Consider the following 22,231-nt stretch of genomic DNA (forward strand, 5'->3'; position numbering starts at 1 on the left):
TGTTTTGAATTGGGCCTGAATTCAGCGTCCGAGACACGTTCTCACTGAGCCGATTGCAGCTACGCGATGTCGCGCACTGATCCGACGACTTATAACAACCGCGCGCGTGTGTGCGTCGTGCCAAAGCTTGCGCGCGCTTCGCCGAATTAAAAAAACGAACTACTAATGGAAATTTCCAACGGTGCTTTCTAAGACGCACCGTTGGAAAGGCCTTCTTTCGTTGATTTCTTCAAAATGACAGCTTGCCAGAGAGAATAATTTCACAGGGAGTTTAGTCCCCTTACTATCTTTTAACCAAGTATGTTTCTCAACAATAATTACGCCAGTTACTTTTTGGATAGCTGCAAATGATGGACTCTGGCTTTAAAAGTTAAGAACATCGACATCAATTACTTCTGGCCTAACGTCACCCCTTCCCTCTACTGCTTTTCAATAATAGTCCGCGGGGGGGGGGGGGGAGAGATTGGGAGTAACTTTTTGTTGTGGGATGTGGGTGATTAAAGAAAATACACCATCCGTCATATATTACTCTTGGCCTTTGCTGTTGTTACCTACCACTAGGCCCTATATTCCAATGTGTAGACGGGGGAAGTCGGCATTGGGGTGAAAATATGCTTTCAAATCAACGAACACGTAAATTTTTTTTTTTAACTGCCAGTTTTTCTTTTCTGTGGAAATTGTATTGATATTTTGGCATGCTAGCCTAAACTTGTAGCTTAGGGCTAAATTAGGGCTATAATTATACGGGTAAGGTACAGGATTTTCAGCCCATATTAAACATTTCCACTGAAAAGTAGAACATTTTGCTCATCCGTCACCGACACCACGAACTGACACCCTCTGCATCACATGTGCAAATTTTTTTTTAAAAATTCAAATTTTCCTTTTTTGCACATATTAGCAGTTTGTATCATGAAGTTCAACATGACAAAGTTAAAACTGCTGAAATCATCTAAAATAAGCAAATTTTACAAATGAATTTTCAAGAAATTGGTCAATTCTGGTATTTTTTGTTACCACGAAGTGACCCTGCACAGGGTGTCAGTTCGTGAAAACAAAATTTGCGTGTTTTCGGAGAGTGCGCGCATGCAATAGCCTTAGGGAGTGTCAGTTCGTGAAAACGAAAATTAACGTGTTTTTGGAGAGTGCGCGCACGGATGCGCAGTGTGTGCGCGCACTCTCCCAAAACGCGTCAATTTTGGTTTTCACGAACTGACACTCACTAACGGCTACGGCGACGCGCGCGCAAACGAGAAATCGGAGACCTGGTTTTTTTTTTTTGCCTTAACATATTAACTGCGTATTGAAACAATGACCAGTAAGTAGTCCATCGGTGATATGGATTTTCATTTAAAAATAACTCAACGTGGTAGCTGCTTGAAACTATCAGAGTTGAAGTTGTGAATAGTAATCATTGCCTTGTTTGTTACTGTGTGGCCATACATTATGTCAATGGCGAAAGTGCATTAACTCTAGACTTTTCAAGGACCGTCCATTGTAGATCGCGCTTGATCAAGACCTTGACACGGCAACAAGGGCGGATTTTGGGCATTTCTGGGTTACACTTAGTTCAGTTTTGAACTGTTTGTCTCGATTTTGGGAAAACAGTAGGAACTATATTTTTTTTTTGATCTAACAGTCCGTGAAACTGGCCATCGTAAGCGAACTAATTGTGTTTAGAAAGTGTTGCTGTTGTCACAAAACCAAATAGTTTTGTTTTCCTTTTTTGTTTGGCTTTTCCCCATTTTGTTCGATTTACGTTCTGTTGGTATTGTTATTGTTAATTGGCGTAGATGATAGTGTGGCAGATGGATTGCATTTCGGGTTGTTTCTTGAAGCACTCTGCAGGAAAATGGCGGCTTGGTGCTGGTTGCTATAGCGTTGTCAGAGGCTTTCTGTATTTGAAAGAGGTTCTCTGCCTGGGTTTATATCTTTATAATGTTACAAGCTGATTTACCCGATCATAGATCGGGTAGGGCGTAGTGTTGGGGATGAAAATTTGGGGAGTTAAATGTAAATGGGGATATAGTTAAGGAGACATGCAGTTATAGAAAAGCAATTTCTGTGGTGTGATCTGAGGCAATTTCTGACCACTAAAACCAATTTTAGCAAAAGATCATCTTTTAAAGTTTTGAGTTTGGAGTAATTGAATCAGCTACATGTATTCTGAGCAATAGAATCATTGTTGTAGGCTACAATTTTTATTCGGGGAAGAAAAAGTGTGTGTGTGTGTGGGGGGGGGGGGGGGGAACCAAACAATGTCCCCCGCTTTAAAATGGGGAGGGAGGGGGGGTTCGCCCTGTCCCCCGTCGATTTACGCACATGATAATTATGTACCATGGCAACTGTCTGTAAATGTTCCCATTGGTCTGTTAAATTGGCATTTTGTGAGGCAGTCGCATTCGGAAAACGCAGTGAAAAGGTTACCGTAGTACACAGGCGAAGGCTGATTGTACAGTTTCGACAATAAATCATAATGCAATAAAACGTCAAGGTGTCATTTGAAATGAAAATGTTGAGTGTTACTATAAAATTACAAACGGTCTGAATCATGGACGAAGGTCTTAATTAAGTTTCAGTATTGGACTCTTCAACAAACGTAAGCTTGAACTTCTTACAATTTGCGAGACCGTCTGCGAGGAAAACGTGCCCCCGTGCCCCCCCTGGAAAACCTAGTGCCCCCCGAGTGCCCCCCATCTGAGATTTGGGCTGGTAAAAAAATATATATATATTTTGTTATATTCAACTCCCATCATCTGAGTTGGTTAAATAGCAATTTCTGGAGATATCTTCAGATCGAATTTAGCATCAAATGTGGCACCATTTTGCATCTAGCCCATCCTTCGTATGCGAAAATTTCCCTTAGACCCCTCCCCCAGGACGGCGATCCGTATCCACTTAAGTGCCCCCCATCAAATGCTGGTGCCCCCCCTGTGCCCCCCCCCCCCCCAGACTGAAAAGTCTGGTGACGCCACTGAGCATATGAAAGAATAGGGACACTTGGTGGCCACGCACCATGGACAAAAAATATTTTACCAAGGTCACCCCATACTATCGTTTGGTGAACTCTTTTGCAAAACGGCCGAGTAGCCTAGTAAACGCAACCCCTACGTTGACCTCGCTGACCTCGCACGGTCTAGACACGCAGAAAAAGCCAGCACAGGGGGCGGCCAGGCAGTCAACGTGAAAGCGCACACGACGGCAAATTCCTGCGCAAAACGCAGTCACGAAAAATCGACTAAACGGATCGCCGGTCCGTACAGGAAAATCAGGACGACCCGAAGTGTCCGACCCGGCGGAAGACACCCTCCGCATTTTTCCACGGACGTGGAGCGATTTTGGCGCCACGGGAGCCCGCGGTCTCGGATCCTTTCATGAGCAAACATCGTCTCGGAGGCCGAGTTAAACTCTCTCTTATATATATAGATAATCTGTAAAGACGATCGTGCTTTGTTGGATTCCATTTGCTGCCATTAGGAATATTTCTCCTAATCCGCTGCAGCCAAACTTGTAATCTCTTTGGCTCGCCGTGGGGGAACCTGGGGGAAAAAGTAAAGCCTCGATTGAATGACTTTTGTAGATTTAGCAAAATGCACACATTTTTGTAGGACTTTTATTCTTCAAGATATACAATCCGTGTTCTTCAAAAAAAATGAACAATGAACAATGGACAAATTAAAATAATTCATATGCGATAAATCTTGAACACCTTCATGTTTGAAGAATCACCGACACCACGAACTGACACCCGGTGGTCAGCGTTGCAGAAATACAAATCGGAGAAAAACGCTTTTAAAGGTTTGACACGAATTTACTCAGTAAAATAATCCATCTATCTTAGAGGTTTTAGTATCACTTAACGTGAAAATGCTTAAAGGGAAGATACAACATTTGCAAACATCAAACAACGAAATGATCAAATTATCACGAAATACCTTACTGGATTGTTAGGGACTGACAGTCTAAATCATCCTTTAAAATCGTGGCTCCTGGTGTGCTGACAATTTCAAGAAAAACTGTATTTTTCCAACGCTGGTCGGCCGACCAGCGTTGGAGAAAACTGGCTTTTTTCAAAAACTATTCCTAATTTTTTATATTTAGTTATTCTGACTTTTCTTTTCAATTGATAACACAGCTGTGAAGGGGTACAAGCCAGTGCTAGACTGATTCTATGACCTTGCAATTCCCCAATGTGTATTAATTGCTCTGTTTCATCTTAAGTGGGGTCAGGGAACCAGACTACAAGAACATGGTTGGTTTTCTTGGTTTTTCCAGCATCTACAATCCCAAAACGTGAAACAAGTCAGTTTAACAATATTTTCTATAACATACTAATCCTCCAAATCCATTTATTTCTGAAAATTGCAGCAAAAGCAAATGTTGTACATTCCCTTTAAACTACTCAATTATAAACGTTATATTGTGAAAATCTACTTAGTTAATTAGCAATTAAATGATTAAGATGGATGTCAGTTCGTGAAAACGAAAATTTATGTTTTATGGAGAGTGCACGCATGCAAAAGCGTGCGCGTCGGCAAAATTATTGGCTTTTTACCCCTCAGCCGGTATTGTCATCGCCTACGGCGTCCGTCCGTCCGTCTATCCGTCCGTCCGGGCAGCTTAGTTTCCGGATGATAACTTGAGTTAGAAATGTTGTTTGGGATTGTAACTTCGGTAGGGGGTTGCCCTTGGGAGTAGGCAAGTTGGGATTGATTTGGGGTCAAAAGGTCAAAGGTCTAGGTCACCGTGGTGAGTTAAAGGTAAATGGTTTCCGGATGATAACTTGAGTTAGAAATGAGATTTTGGGTGTCTTACTTTTGAAGGGGGTTACCCTTGGGAGTAGGCAAGTTGGGATTGGTTTTGGGGTCAAAAGGTCAAAGGTCAAGGTCACCATGGTGAGTTTAAGGTAAATGGTTTCTAGATGATAACTTGGGTTGGAAATGAGATTTTGGTGTCTAACTTAGGTAGGGGGTTGTCCTTGGGTACAGGCAAGTTGGGAATGGTTTGGGGGTCAAAGGTCAAGGTCACTGTGGTGAGTTAATGGTTTCTGCATGATAGTTTGCCCTTTTTTACAAACTTCGGCTGAGGGGTTTCAACAGCAACGCTGTCATTTTTTCCAATGTAACCCCCGGTTCAGACAGGCGATCCAGAGTCGCGTAGAACCCAACCTCGTGCCCCGTGGGTACGATCTTGCAGCGCCATGTTGTTTCCCATCATGCCTCGCGCGATCGTAACCCCTCGAATTGTGTAATTTAAATGTACCAAAATACGGTACATTATAATTAGGGCTGCAGTTTATCCGTTTTACGTGCCGACGCCATCTTTAAAATGTTAAAAGTTGTGATTTTGAAAAATCAATCCTTTCAAACACAACGTTTGGACATTGTGTTAATTAGCAAAGATTTGTATTAAATGTTCGTACCCCTTTCGTGCCTTTCTATATCTATTGCTAGCACGTACGCCATGTGCGCTCGCGTTATCTCTTGCACGTCACGCCCATAGATATGACTGCGCCGTGCCTGTACAGCATGGATACTGGAAGTCTCGGTTTTCCGCTTTAAAAAACTGCATCTTGTGTTGTATTATGGCGACAGTGGGACGTACATTTAATGTAAGTATTTGCTCTGTAACACGACATCAAAATCTCGTGTTTGAAAGGATTAAATCTGCAAAAAGAAAACTTTTAAATTATAAGCACTGCGTCGCGCGTTGAACACATCGCCTGCAGTCCTTATGTTTGAAGGTCACTACTTAATTACATACATTTACATACATCTTTCGCCATCGAGCGCGTCAAGTCGATCCTAATTCATTGTTTCAGACGTCGGACTTTTGATGCACTTAATTCAAATCTAGACTTTCATTTGGTTCGGCGCGACTCTGGAATGCCTGTCTGAACCGGGTTTAAGATGATTTCTCATAACCGCCAAACTCACTAGTTTGACTGAAATCCTGATGCTGCACAATTTTAACGTGTTTTTAGATGGGGTTACGATCGAGTATAAGCTTTATGTGGCCTGTCTTGGCTCCCATATATTTTGCACTAAATTTAGTCGGGCACCATTATGCAGTCAACAGCCGACATTTGAAGAAAAAAAGAAGAAAAAAAAGCCGCGTCGCCGCACCACTTTTGGGGCAAGCCCCATACCAAAAAAACCGAAGCCTTTTTTTGGGGGGGGGGGGGGCCTAATAGGCTATGTTGATTGAATAACCACATTTTCAATAAATAATTAAATTCAAAATCCATTTTGAGGGTTCTTTACAGGAAGACAGAATGTTTTGAGCTATTAGTCTGAGTCACATAACTTATTTACACACAATTTACGAAATATTCTTTGACCGTTAGTCTTGGCTTTAGAGGCATCTGCACTTATAAGTTTTCCAATGAAGTTTCGTAACTTGTTCACTGAGTTGCGCTAAGGCGCACATGATGTTCCTTCAATTTCAACAGGTTTCAGAGAGCTGGATATGCGAATACGGTTTCCAATTCGCAGTTAGGCCTAGATAAATTTCATTTCATTAAATATTTTCCAATAATTTGGGCCCTAAGCGTGTGGTCAAAAAGTTCGTATATTCCGTTTCATTTGTTGGTTTTCGATTACGCACCGAGAAGGCGGCAACTTCATTGGGCATTTGCGATCTGTTAAGAGTCCATCGTATTAACGTTGAAATATAATTAAATTTTAATCTAAGCAAATAACCACTGAATATGAGTGACACATTGTGATCACACCAATAAACAAGCTGATCAACTTGTTCTGCGACTGCCCAATTTCATTGTACATGTCGGTATATTTTCATTGAACATCGTGGGTTCGAGTCCCACCCGAGTGATTTTTTTCAACTTTCACTCGGGAGGTAATTACACACTGAGTATACAGTTTTTACACGTCGGTGAAGGGCGAAACCTTATTTGATTTACATTACCCCGACGCAAAATTCCACTTCATGAATGTCGGTATTACTTTTCCACACTTGTGCACCAAATTGAATCTGAAGCGGGACTGAAATCCAAAGCTCCCGAAATTCATTGCACCAGCGACTGCTCAAAACATACCTTTTCTTATTGTCCATTCCAACTAAAACTTCTCACTTCTACATATCTAGACCGGCTCCTTTGAATATCTTACAGATAAAGTGCGCTCTATAAGAGCTGTTTATTTTGTTAATATTAAGTTACGTGATTTCATGCCTTCATTTTACGCTTGAAGTTTGAAGACAGCCGAGGTGCAGTTCCACACGTCTTAAAATTCCCCGATTCATGGCTTTCAAAAATCTCTAATATATGTCCTATGTACTGTGTTGCACCCTCAAAGGTCGCCATTTCTTACAGCTTCCCTTGGATATGATTTTGATTTCATCCGCGACCCTGTGCTTAGCACAGCACAGCTTCGCCCAGTAAGACGTGTGGGAGCGAATCTTTTTTCCTCAAACGGCATCCGTTTCCCATCTTCTGATTGGTCCATTACATGCATATCTAATGCCTTGTTCTCCATAACACAAACCCAAGACAGGCTTTACGTCTAGTGAGACATGTTCTTTCCTCACTTTCGTTATTTGAAAGGTAAAATGAGAAGAAGCGAAAAACTTTTGAATTATATCAACAATTCTCTCTCTCTCTCTTCTAAGTTGAGTAAAGGCAAGTGTTTCTAAACTGTTTGAAAAAGATCAGCCAAGTGTTTCTAAACTGTTCGGAAAAGATCAGCTCACTGAGATTCGAACTCGGACCTGATTAGAAGTCAGGACTACTTCCAACCATAGGTTATGTTCTACTGCTAGTCCTAGTTCTTGTATTAATTAAAGTAGCGTTTATGCATATACTCGATCAGGATGTAAGTGTTTCGAATAGTACAGTTGAACACGTTTTTGTGAACAGCCAGATTTGTAATCTGCTAATTGTCACCTAATCGGTCCAAAAAAAAAAAAAAAATCCAGGAGGGGAAATGTGCTCATTTTCGCACCGTTAATTATGTGTTATTTACAAGTGACCTACCCATTATTATTATTTTTTTGTGTGTGGGTGAAAAGATAGACTTGGCCAAGTCTGGGTTGCGGGGTTGTGCTCGGTCTGTGCCTAAATCCACTCACAGCGCATATCACAAACGTCCTTACAGTACATAACGCGCGCCCTCATGCGTCGAATCCGGACCATCATGTTAAAAACGTACATGTACATGTTATTTTCAAGTGAATTGCTAACTTTTGCACCACATTGTATGCACATGCTCTGCAATACATGCACACACATGTACGTGTAATACGCGTGTTGTACAATGTACATGTACATACAGTGTGTGCGCATTGTTATACGGCACTGAAGTGGAACGCACGCTGAAGTGTACCTTGTCTGGCATCTGGAAAGGCGTAAACTAAGTGATTTTCGCTACTTTTTTTTTTAGATACCGACTTAAGTCAAGTCTAGTGAAAAGAGATCAGCAGTCAACGAACAAACAATACACACCATTCCCCGGGCGCGATTTTTTTTCCCAAACGAGATCGGACAATGTCAAACGAGGGCGCTCTCATTGCGTTAAGCATTTTCATGATCAAATAAGGTTAATACCCTGCGAGGCCTGTCCATTTCATCAGATAGCGGTTTACTGTAGTGCGTAGGCTTTCAACAAAGGTGATGGGCGGCAGTATATTATGAATTGCTTGGTTGTTCGGCTCACTGCACATGGTTTTCATACATCCTCAGCAATATTGTTCACTCTATTACCATCGGTCTTCTATCGGGTCCTTCAACTTTGCACGTACTGAAGCTTTTACTTCTGAATCGCTGACGAGGCTTTGTAGATGTTCTCACCAAGGAACCTCATTAGAGCTTAATGAATGAATGACATCTCCAGTAGTGATCATAAGCTTTGGTATTTACCAACTGCATCCTTTTCATTGCTAGATTTTTACACTAGGATGGTTTGGCTTTAATTGTTTTGGTCGAATTGAGAAATGTCTTCACCAGATGTAATAGTTCTCGCACCCTGGTTCACTCCTTGCAATGAGTGTGAGGTCTTCACGACGTGCTTGATCTCAGCGTTCTTCAGTTGGTTACCCAGGTGTTGTTCAGTCTTCAGGAGGTTTTGGAGTAGGGTGAACACTATCAGGAAAGGGCTACTTACAGCGTTCAAATCTGAAACAGTCCTATTTGATATACAATTCTGACTTCCACTTCTTTACAATAATTACAATAAGCGCAGCAGTCTTGTGTGGAAATAACTGTGCCATGTTCCCTCCTTTTATAAATTTATAAGTTTCCAGAAATTACTTGAAAATGATATAAGCCGGTAAATTAAGAAGTACTATATGTCTAAAACACACCATGGCGGTGTTTATGTGATTAAATGTCAGTAATACTAACGTATTTTCACCAGAATTGACAGGGAAAAGCCCAACGACATTATCTCCAATTTCATATCATTAATGTTTTGTGCAAATGCAACCAACCGAAATTTCAAATGTAGAGTTCCACTCACTACGAATTAAATAAGCTTTCGTTATTCACACTGTGCTGTACTTCACCATTATAATAAGACTGATCAACATCCAAAGCCTTTACTACAACTTAATTTGATATTTTTGGCTTGTAAATCCGCGATCGGAATTATAATGTTTAACTTGAATTCTTTAGCTTAATTGTATCTTTTTCTCTGCGAGTTTCCAGCGCATCAGACTTTGAACGATTTAGGCCTACCTACTTCTTGTTGATCGCGTTGAGAGCCCAATTTATGTTGTCCCTAACACATTTATGTGTGGGGAATATTAGTGATGTTGTTATGATGCATACGATGTTTTTAATTTTTTTTTAAAAATAACTTTTAGATGCAGGTAGACTAGTTTATGGCATGGTTTTACCGTAGGGCATACACTATTAGGCATAGGCCACTACAGGGTGACCCAAAACAAATACAACGCTAAACATTTGCCTTAAAAAAAGGGATCTATGGATTATTATGGTTTGGGAATCAGAGCTGAGAGCTTTCTCTTTCAAATACTGCAAAAATCATGAAAATAGCACTTTGGTGAGAAGCCAATTATGTAAAAGTAGTCATCTATCCCTTTTTTGTTAAAAGGCAGATGATACGCAACCTTATGGTTGCAGACCAGTAAATCGGTCTGAAATTGCCTACGCCGGAAAAAATCACGATTTGCATGCCCTCCAGTTCTTCAGTATTTGAGCATTCTGTGGGCCATGAACTTGAGGGTTTGTGAAAAATATGGGTGGAAGCCGTGCACAGCAGGCGCAGTTCTAGAACCAATATTTTTGGGGGGCTAGCAGGGTGGATCCAGATTTTTTTTTTTCAGGGAGGTGTGCTGAAATGTAGACCTTTTTCTTTAGGGGGAGACCGTTCGCATGTACATCACAATCCTTCGTTTTGCTAATGCAATTTTTTTGTAAGGAATATATTTTGGGGGGATGGACAAAATTTTGTGGGGCTAAAGCCCCCCTAGCCCCCCCGTAGAACCGCGCCTGGTGCACAGGACTGTGAGCTTGTAGTTCCGTTCGATTTGGATGAAATTGGGGCCCTAAAAGCGCTCTATTTTGGGATGGAGTGTAGGCATCGTTTTTCAAAATGGCGATGGGCAGTGGGCTTCAGGACTATTTTAAGGGGTGATTATCTTCGGATGGAAATTTCTCTTAAAAATCATCAGTTGACCCCCCCCGTAAATTAAAAAGAAAATGAGAGATGATGAAACAAGCTTTAATTTGATGTGTGTCTCGAACAACTTGGAGAGTTGAGAGTATTTTCCCCGAATTTCCGAGGTGGGAGCATTTATCATTGGGGTCAATGGGAAATTTATTTACTAGTCTGCAACCTGTAATTTCAAAATAGCGTCGTCCATCGTTCATTGTCAAAACATTCCGCGACAGTGGTTTTTCAGGGAGGCGTGACCTGGGGGATGGGCAGTGTTTCAAGGGGTTCCCAATGGCGGTTCCGCAAAAAATGCGCCCAAATCTGCAGGGGGCCGATAGACCGTCATCCAATTACAGAAATTTCGAGTGAAAATGGGGGGGGGGGGGGGGTGATTTGGGGCTGGAAAGGAGCTGGAATTCAATTTAATCCCGTTGGGGGCGCCCTACAGCAAGGAAGCCACAACCAGAGGTGTTGTTTTCAGGCCAGATATCGAACTGAGAGATGTTTTTCTCCCAATGTTTTAATGAAATATAAGTTATACTTCCTTCTTCATGCCGTACAACTGGTGTTGGGGAATTTTTCAAAACCTCGCTTCTTTAAAGGTTGCAGACTCGGACCAGTTAATCAGTCCGAAATTGCCTACGCCGTCCAAATCACGATTTGCAAACATCAAAATCTTCAGTTTTTGAGCATACTGCATACTGGAGTTATTATTAAGCATTGGCTTATCAGGAATACACACAATGTTTGCACATTACAATCAATTCCCGAGTTAATGTGCGAATGATGAGCCTATCAGGAGTTTTCAAAACTGACATAATGTTGATACTTTGGTTTCTGTTTCAACATGGGACTATGTAAACAATTAAAGGAACTAGGCCTACTTCCGCTTCCATCTACGCACTCTGTTTACCTACGTCAGCATATACTGGTGTAATACACTGACATGTGCCAAGACTTCAAAAAGGACGATCGTAGCCTCATCCGTCACAATTTACCCTTTGTAGTTGCATTCGCTATGTTACTAAAACTTGGCGCAGTTGTGTTCCTTGCTTCCTGTGCGGTGCTGGTACATTGCACTCAAGAGGCGTGTGAGATATGTGAATGTAGCCAGTATGGTCCACGTATAGTCAATTGCACCGGGAGAGGTCTCACGGAGCTTCCACCAGGGATACCCAATGACACCAGACTCTTGTAAGTATTGCATGAAGTAACTTTGTTTAACCAACAATATGGTGCAACATGTTACACTATATACCAGGGTGACTTCAATAATGCATAATGCTTTGGTAATTATCAGTAAGTCATCCAGAAAATCATCTTCAATATCCTTTGTAGTCCTCAACATGTAAAAAGGACTGCTACAGATACTCTTTCCTACCAAGAACAACACAGCTAATTCGAACTTACTTCCTACAGAAGTCAGGATAGCTACTTCAGTGGAGTCCTTTAAGTCAAGACTCCATGAGATGCAGTTGTCTTCAACGCTAAGGGGGCCTACTAATAAAATTGTTTAGGGATGCTGCTAGCCACCACGCGCCTGCACCGTATATCCCATAGTGGAGTTTGCTTGCTGTACGCTACAGATACAGATACAGAAGTGGGGTATCTGGGGGAGGGAATGGAGGGCCGAAAGCCATACCCCCTGATTCCCGCCAAACAAATGTCATTTTCTTTTCAATATATGGTTTACTGGTTTCCTTTAAATATCGTTTTAACATCGTTTAAACATCGGTTTAACACTTTTATCAGACAAAGTCAACAAACATTGTTGGGTTTAATTGTGAATGAGTAATTTTCAGTTTGCGCCATAATAATGCTGCACATTTCCTCAATGCTAACAACGCCAGTCTCCACCAGTGTTGTAGGTCTCGAGACCGGTCTCGGTCTCGAGACCGGTCTCGAGACCACTTTTTGCTGGTCTCGGTCTCGGAAGCTGTGGTCTCGGTCTTGGTCTCGGTCTCGGTCCCCTTTGGTCTCGATATTTTGGCTGGTCTCGGGTCGAGACCGGCAATATGTAGCTTTTACAGCTCGATCGATTACTTTGTGTTCACTTCGTTCATTACCGTTGTTATTTAAAACATTTGCTAGCCCGTAGATCAAGTTTGTTACATATCGCGGTCGGTTTGGACTCGACTGCACGTTGGAAAGTCCCCAAAGTACATGTAAAACTGCAGCAGTACCAGCCACTGAACGATTTGGAACAAGTTCGAAGTTCGGCATTTATCTGTTGAGTCGGCCACATAAAGCAAAGTATAAACTTGTAACAATTTATGCAATAAGGGTCAACCATTTTCGGGGATTGTGTAGTTTAGCCCACCCATGTGGGCGTAATCACTTGCATTTTGTATTCTGATAATAAATGAGGTGCTTTAAATTAGTATTTAATATTTTCGACCCCACACAATGTTCTCTTTAATTTGGGACAGTATTTTGAAGAAAAAGTAAATTTTTCTACCTGATTTTCCAGCTTTGAACTCACACACTCTTACCAGTTACCACTCACTGTTGCCATGAGAGTGTATGATGAGACCCCATTTTCTGGCTGCTCATTTTAAAGTACCCCATTATTCCTCAAATATTAAAAATCCCGTTCAGAAAAAAAAATTAAAAATCCATATCTGGCACATGCTGGCTACCACCTCGCAAATTGTGGGTCTACATGTACAAGTCCACATTTTATGACAAAATTTTAAAAATTAATTCAACATTTTCTAGCTCCCATTTTTTAAAATCAAGTACACAAGTCTTGTTAGAAGTTAAGTCCTAAATTTATTTTAGGAAAAAAAAGGCAATGTAAAATTAAAATTGCATCTTTAAATATCCGTTAGAAGTCATAGCCGAAACCAAGGGGTGACTGTGGAGTTTAGGATCCGAGTTCCTATAACAGATAAAACATCTACCTTTAACTTTTTACTTTTGTCACGATTGGGTGTAGACAACATGTCAAAGCCCATATTTCTTAAGTGTAACTACTTTTTGCTCAAGTAAGGTGTCATGTATCAATTTGTCAACATTGCCACTGGTCAAAATTTTGGTCTGTAATCTTTGTGAATAGAAAGGTTACATTTTTCAACTATAATAACGTGTCTTGTTTTTTTATTTCGACTATGGTTATTTATTATCAGCTCTCTCGGTCTCGGTCTCGGTCTCGGACCATATTGGTCTCGGTCTCGGTCCGCCTTGAAGGGGCTGGTCTCGGTCTCGGTCTCGGTCTCGAATCTTCAGGTCTCGGTCTTGGTCTCGGTCTCGGACTATCCGGTCTCGACTACAACACTGGTCTCCACCTGAGACGAATTTGCTTAAAATATGACGAATAAGAATGTGTCATTCTTAATTATAGTGAAATATTTGCGCAATTCTGACTTTAAAATTAACAATTTGTCGAAATAAGTTTATAGAAGGAAATTAAAATGGGTCTATTTATTTCAATCGAATGTGTCTGAAAAATAAAGGTTTCAAGTAACCGGTTTAGCCTAGTGCATACAGTTATACCAGGAGAGGAGTGAAGACGATTTTATAAAATTGATGCTATATATGATTCGTGACGTATGCGACAACTTTAATGTCAAATCACCCCCTTCGCGCTTTTCGAATCTGCCCCTCCAAAAATGTTGGTTTTGGTTTGCCTCTTGGGCTTGTTTCAAATCGAAAAGGGATAATTCAAGCAACCGCTAACCGAACGGCAATAAATACAAAAACCTGCAAGCGTGAAATTGTTATATCACAAGTATTTTGTGTAATCTCAATAATATATCATTAACTTCCGATGATGGCGACATGAACACTGGAATTTAACTTGCACAAAAACAACTGAGGGATTGGAGGTAATAATGAAGTAGTTGGCAGCGCTCTTAAATTACTGGCAGGTTCGGAAATTGACAGTTCGCGTTAAGTTGCTGATATAGTGAAATTGCAGAATTCACTGGAAAAATGCCAATCATTACTATTGAAAAGAGGCATGAGGGATAAAAACCGTTCGAATTATTTTGGCAAAAGATCATTTTATTGTCAAGCCAGTTTGAAGCACCGCTGTGTTTCATTGGTGGTTCATCATCCTACATTTTAAAATAAATACAAAGTCTTCCATTCAGCAGATAAAATATGAACTACTCAAGAAATATTTTGTGATGGGGTTCTCGAAATAAACTGTTGATTTTCTCTGACTCACAAAGTGTGTTTCATTTACCCGCACTGTCCAACAGCAAACACTCTTCTCTTTCTCTTTTCATATTACTTTCATTTTGTGGCGGCAGGATTCAAATATCAGTTCGTATCGTTATTTGCCGATATGAAACGAAATTACAACGAGGAAAAAAGCGTGCCCCAAATTAGTCAACCTAGAAATATCACGTGTTTTGCAAGTTCTGAAAGTGTAAGTCAAGATAACAAAAAGGAAACAAAGCAAACAGGAAAGAGTGCAGTTGAAGCATTGAAGATTTCATCCTACATCTAAAATATTATTGAATATCTTTGTCATCTTCTCTTTTTTAAGATGATCCTTGCAGGTTTGACTGATTTCAATCAGTGATTTAAATAGCGATTGCAATCAAATGATAAATTGATTTACAAATCATTTCAAAGTGTAAGATGTTGTTAACACATTCAAACACTCCTACTTCATCAACAGACTCAATTTTCAAGTAGGTTTGTATAATTGCTAAAAACCAGTGTTTTGATTAAAGTCACGTAATGGTCTCCCCTTGTTTAACGGACCAACAATCAACACACATTTCTATAAGTTAAACAAAGATCATTGCCGTCGTTTTCAAATTAGAAGCATTTTTCTTATGAAGCACTTGTACATGCCCAGGGAGAACTGTTCTCATATTTTTTGGGTATACAAATGTGTCTTAACTAACGTGTTTTTCATTCATATACACTCACAACCTATGTCGATCACATGCATCAATCAAGCCATACACCTTTAAAGTGTCTTCAGTATTTATGCACTCTTTGATATTGACTGTATGTAGATAAAATTAAGTGATATTTTTAATCACTGATTCAATACAATTCTTTTTTTTTCAAAGACATTTTATCAATGTTACATGGGAGTTTTTGTCTGGAAATTTCTGAATACTGAAATGAGTTTTGTTGATGATGGGTATTATAGGAACCTGAACATTCCGTGTTGATCGGTGTAAGGGTGTATGGGAAGATGTAGACTCATTTTGAAACAAATTCATATTTTGCAAATATCAAAACAAAAATCCGATTTAATCAAATAAATCCGATTCAAATAAAAACAAATCCGATTATTTTGATTTAAAAAATAAAAAAAAGTATGAAAAAAACCGCCAACCTTGGGTCCTTGGTACAGTACCGAAAAAAAGGTTTTGTTTTATTGTACACATTTTTTTATGGTTGTATTTGCTTGAACAGGAGTCTGGACGGGAATTTCATCAGGTTTATTCCTTACGGCAGTCTCTTGGATCTGAGGTCGCTGGTTGTCCTGTAAGTTATAGTTCTAAGCTTTTGGAGACTTCAACGGTGCAGTAGGTACTGTTGTCGTCGAGCCCATCACAAGTCCTCACAATTTCTCACAAGTCTATCATAGGTCCACAGATAATGTCCAGTTAGTAGCAATTTAATAAAACGAACTGCGTCAAAAGCATTTTTTTTGGTCATTGTACATCACTTATACTTGGGACAGGATTTTTGAGATGACTTATGATTTACTAGTGATGGACTTCGGATGGACTCGACAATGACTACTGCTTTGCTGCGTTGATTAGCGTAACATGCAATGCAGGTGTGACTTTGCGTTCGGTGCATGGAGGTGGCTTCCGTTGCGTGTCTATTCAAAGGAAGTCCTGTGTTTCTCATTTTCACACGTCAGAGGAACATGATAACATCTGTCTTTTCCCAAACAAAACACTTTCGCATTCTAACACGAATTAAAATGTTATATGTGATCTTCGGCTCAAACATCTATATGCCGGCCAATGGACCAAGCAACTGCCCTATCTGAACTAGTTGCACTAGTTGCACAGTCTGAACTAGTTGCTATACGTGATAGAAATGATAGCGTGCTCGTATTGATCTATACCGACAAACCACTGCTTCCTGAGGAAAAAAAAAACATCTACAGTTATAATATTTATTGTCTGTGTTTAAGGAAACACAACGGTCTTAACATGGTAAAATGCTGTAAGTTGGTTATTTTAAACGGAAAGGTCAAAGTCAGTCAAAGTCGGTCAGAATTTATTTCTTTATTTATATATTTCTTATTTACCCTGGAGAAACTCTCAGTGGAACACTGTTTTCCAGAGGTGCCCAGCACAGTTCATTTATTGCAATTACAGAAAACACTAAAAATAGTAAACAGTAAAATGTGGGGTACATAAACATACTGAAAATATATATAACCAAATCATGGACCAGCTAGTAAAAACAAACAATGAACAGACGCCCCCCCCCAATAAAAATAACCCTGAAAAAAAATCAAGTGTGAGTGTGTCATCCTAAAAGATACATTTATTACCATTTATACAAGAATTCTGAATTTCAATGAGACACTAAAGGATATAATCGTCCTCGCTAAGTTATCACTTTTTCAATTTAGCTTTTAAATATGGAGTGGAACATTAGCTCGGAAGCTGGCATCGTTTGGTGGTGAAGGACAAACTAATTTGCTTATTGTAGCTGGGTGTGGTTGCCGTTCACGCATCCTTAAGGGTGCAGACCAGTAAATCGGTCTAAAATTGCCGACGCCGGCCAAATCATGATTTGCATGCCCTCAAATTCTTTCGTGGTAGAGCATTTTGAGGGCCGTGAACTCGAGGATTTGTAAAAAAAAAAGAATGATGGAAGCCGTGCAGAGGACGATAAGCTCGTATAATGTGTGAAATTTGGATGAATTTAGGCCCTAAAGTTGATCTATTTTGCACTGGAGCGTAGGCGTACAATTTCAAAATGACGATGGGCTTCAGGACTGCTTTAAGGGGTAATCATCTTTGGATGGATTTTTCTCCCAAAAGTCAATGAATAGTAGAACAATAGCTTAACAGAAAGTGAAAGATGATGAAATAAGCTTTAATTTGATATGTATCTCGAACACCGCAGAGAGTTTTGAGTATTTTTAACAATTTTGGGAAGTGCGCGTAATTACCACTAAGGTCTATTGCAGTGTATTTACTGGCCTGCACCCTTTATATATATTAAACAGGGCAGCTTCCTTGATGATGCAGTTTACACAGTGAGGGCGCTCTTTTTTCACAGTGAAACTTTTCTGGATGGCGAGGGGCAAATTTCGGATCCTAACTTGGGGGTGGGGGGTGTCGGGCACTGGGAATTAGTTAGGAGGTTTCCCCCTCCCTTTGGGTACGCCACGGGGAAGAAACATAATGCAAACATTATAATATGGAATTTGTGACTGGGAAAATACATGTCAAGTCCATTGCAGTAGGTAAGCAAGAAAGGCGTACACGCTGAACAATGTTCAGGCCTGTACTGACTTGAAGTCTATTTGTTGTACAAATTTTGGATGAAATATGATTTATGCATCCATGCTCTTGCTTAATGTGGTCCAGGGTGAAATTGTAAAATTTTGCTTCTTTAAAGGGTGCAGACCAGTAAATCGGTCCAAAATTGCCGAAGCCAGCCAAATCACGATTTGCATGCCCTCGAATTCGCCCGTGTTAGAGCATTTGGAGGGCCGTGAACTTGAAGATATGTAAAAAAGACGGCTGGAAGTCGTGCAGAGGACTTAAAGCTTGTATATGAGTGAAATTTGGATGAGCCTAGCCGTAAATGGATCTATCTTGCAATGGAGCGTAGGGCGTCCATTTTCAAAATGGCGATAGACTTCGGGACTGCTTTTATGAGAGATTATCTTTGAATGAATGGCATTTTCTCCCAAAAGTCATTGAATAGTAGAACAAATATTGAACAGAAAGTGAAAGAAGATGAAATAAAATTTAAGTTGATATGTATCTCGCACACCTCAGAGAGTTGTGAGTATTTTCAATAATTTAGGGAAGTGCGCGTAATTACCACCAAGGTCTATGGCAGTGTAGTTACTGGTCTGCACCAGAGCGCGGCTAGTGTTTGTCAGCGGCTAGATATACCATTACGCACTCTCGACAAACGCCTTGACCAAGGCTATGTCCTGATGGGGTTAAGGTTTTTATTAAGTGTTTACCCTCAGAAAAAGGCAAAGAAAGATTGGCGATATTTGAAAGCAAGATTAGAGTAATGATTTATTGAATGTTGTTTGGTCGTGAGCCAATCCGTAGAATATTTCTGCCGTAGTTCAGAGATGTTCCGGGCGGGGTGGGCCTCATGGGGGTGGAGAGAAAAAAACAGAGCCATTCCTTATTTTTTCCAGTTAAATGTGATATTTAGTCCGTTTTGTGTAGATAATCACTTTGGAGAGGATTTTGCATAAGACTCGTCACTTATTCGGCCAAGAATGTGTCAATGGTTGCGCCTAGGATGTAACAACTAATCAATTATTCGGGATTGGTAGACCCCCCGAAGCCACGTACACTCTTTTAGTACATGCAATGTCGCACACTAGAGTTTGTTTATCGATGTCAATTTAGCAAGCGCAGGCAAGTGCAGGCCTGCGAAGCAGAATAAGGGAAAAATGATTGGAATACATATTTTGAGAACCGGAAAGTATTGTTTATAGGCCCAGGCCTACTCGAACGTGTTTTATCTTTAACGTTTTTTTTTTCGTAATCAGAATGCACTTGAATTTTTTTGGGGGAAAAAATAGAGCGTTTATTTTTTACAAACCGATTGAATTTCCAAAACTAGATTGTATATTTAACGCGAACGATATTCGTTCCATACCTCCTTTGGGCATCAATGATGTTTTCTTGCTACAGGGAAATAGTCGACAATAAGCTAATATTGGAGATTAACATGTGGAAAACAGTCTTAATTTTTTTCGCCTCAATAGTAAACAGGAAGTTTTGTTGTGTTATTCATTTCCAGAGGTTTCGATGGTATAAGGTTAAGTAAATTTGAAATGAGCAGTGTAGGTCTCGTAAGGTGTGCTATATAGGAGATAGACATGGGTTAATCATGTAAACCTATAAAGCAATATGAGCATCTGAGCAACAATGTTGATGTAAACAAACATAATGGTAGACATGATACCGAGTAACGTTTAAACATTGCGTCGCGCGATTAGGAAGTGGTGTCCTAGTTTTCTCACGTGGGCTTATCCCCTGTATTGTGTTGACATTGATACTTCTGCACTGACTTCTAGCTATCGATACTCGAGTTTAAAGAACGGATTCCTAAAAATGTGGCATCAAATTGAATGATTTATGTTCTATTGAAATGCACCTCCATTAGGTTTAATGGATATGGTAATTTCTTTTTCAGTTTCAGCATGACGATCGTGATCGGTGTAAAACACATAAAACACATACATAATGACAACTGCAATCACCCAGTACTCGGATTAAATCTTGACGATTTGCGTCGCTATAGCTGTACGCGCCAGTCACTTATTCCTGGTCTGATTTGACGGATTTCGTCTGCAGACACACAGTGCACGCAAAGCGTATATTCATTGGATCGTGCGTACAAGGAAACGGCGCAGACAAAACAAAAAGAAAGGCTCAAGTAAATCAGGATATTACAAATTTAGAGTTCTTGAAGTACTTTGCAAGGGCGTTGATAGTGTGGCGGAAAGTGTTTAGTTGTGACGTCATACCATAGCACTAACGCTTAATCACTTGTGTGCAGTGACCGGGCGGAGCTTACGAGCTCCGTGGGCTGCTGCGCGTACGCGATTGGCTAATTTTCCCCCTAGGTTTAGCGCACCATAGGGTTAGTGCATGCACATGTTTTGTAGACATGACGTAGCGTCTGGTACATGTATATAAATGCGTGCCTGGAATTAGCGCGCGAGGGTTAGAAGTTCTGTTTTCAGATCAGGAAGTTTAGCGGTTTGGCTTAGAAGATAATCGTTGTTAGGTGAGACACTAGTGTGTCTAGGTTTGGGGCTCAGCTGTTTTGGGTGTTGAGTGCCGAGTGTCTGGAGGTAGCGGGCTAGAGCGTAGCTGCGACAGCGGGCAGGGAAGTAGGTAAATTACTTGTGCTCTGCTATGTGAAATTGCTTAGGCGATTTGTGTACAAAGTCTGTGTAGCTGTACCGGGGTTGCGCTGGTACGTGTGGCTGAATCCTGGCTTACACACACGGCGTAGCGAGTACCCTGCTAACGGACTGTATACATTGCTAAGCGGCTGTTGTGTGCTTGTGACGCTGTGTTTTGCTGACTTGGTGATTCATTCCTAGCGCTGTGCACAGTTGCTCATTGCTGCCATTGTTGTCTAGTGCTTAATGCTGTGTGCGTTGTTGCATAGGCAAGCAGCGGGCTATCTTCAGTAACTAAGGACCCTGTTAATAAAACAACCCACCGAATCACATTCTTATTGTTGTACTTGATTATTGTTGTTTGAGATTACCGACAATTCTGCTTCCGGTGTTTATGTTTACAGGTTTATTGTGCAGTTAATTAACAGAGATAAATAATCAACACTCATTCATAATCGGGCGGTAGATTTCCACCAAAACGGACCTGCACCCTTAGCCTTAAAGGTCGCTCTGAGTGATCTCTCGTCTAGGGAAGAGCCTTGGTTTGGGAAGATTGTCTTCACCCCACTAGGAGTCAGACTTATCCTAACAGACTTGGGTTGGCCCGGGGGGTTCCCGCCACAATAGCTTCTAATCACAGTTGAGCTCTCATTAAACAGATTGTATTGCATGGCGCAATTGCGCTCATTGTATACGTTCATTGTTACAGAGCAGCATACCCATCGTACAGTGAATGAGATTAGTGCTGACCATACTGTAGGATAAGGCGCCATGGGAGCATTGAAGGTACTGGGACTAACAAATACATCGACCCATTTTGCCCTTCGCCCGATGCAGGAAAAAAATCTAACTTGTATCTTTGCAAACCGCTGATTCCCAATTACACAGGGCGAGTAAAAAAAAGCCGGAACCCCGAAACAAAGAAAAATATAGGTTTTCCCGGCCAATTTCACTTAGTTTTCATTCAATTTAACGCCTGGCTCATTCGATTTAGATTGAAATTGAAAGATCACGCAGATCGGCATTCGACAATCATGAAAGAATCATTCAATTCACTATCCGAGCATTCTATCGCCTTTTAGCTTCACTCGTTCCTATCAAAGATGCACACATATTAAAAGTATCGCGTTGTTCATTCAATTTCGTCTAAACCATTAGTAAGGGGTTGATCGGGCATTCGTTTTCATTAATGGGCAAACATGTTTCACATTTTGTCAAACATCTTTTAAGACTTCATACCATACGTGTCGGTATTCCTTAGCGTAAATCATATTTGATGACTTCAAACCGTATATTGACTTTCTTTCTTAAAGGGAATGTGCAATGAATTTTTCTCAGGAATTCTTTTTGCGCCACTCTGTGAAATGTAAGAAAACTACACATTTGACAACACTTTCTGGGTTTAATCTTATTGCAAATGTGCACTTCTTTCAGCATTTAAAAGTTTCCATGTTTTTCCGGACTAACGCTGTTACTGTGATGTCATTTCAGGAAGACACTGTTCAGTTTAGGTTTTTTTCTTTCAAATTATTCATCC

At 40.5% G+C, this 22,231-nt stretch overlaps 1 protein-coding gene across 2 annotated transcripts in view; it reads left to right on the plus strand.

The window, feature by feature from the left end:
- The first annotated feature begins 20,518 nt into the window (after positions 1–20,518).
- Positions 20,519–22,231, plus strand: part of LOC119721014 — a 35,240-nt gene continuing 33,527 nt past the window's right edge. For both annotated transcript variants that reach the window (XM_038190878.1, XM_038190877.1), the window contains exon 1: positions 20,519–20,683. The gene's annotated coding sequence lies outside the window, so the exon portion shown is untranslated. The remainder of the gene's footprint in view (positions 20,684–22,231) is intronic.

Source organism: Patiria miniata, unplaced genomic scaffold (genome assembly GCF_015706575.1).
Source record: "Patiria miniata isolate m_02_andy unplaced genomic scaffold, ASM1570657v1 HiC_scaffold_9, whole genome shotgun sequence".
Lineage (NCBI taxonomy): Eukaryota > Metazoa > Echinodermata > Asteroidea > Valvatida > Asterinidae > Patiria > Patiria miniata.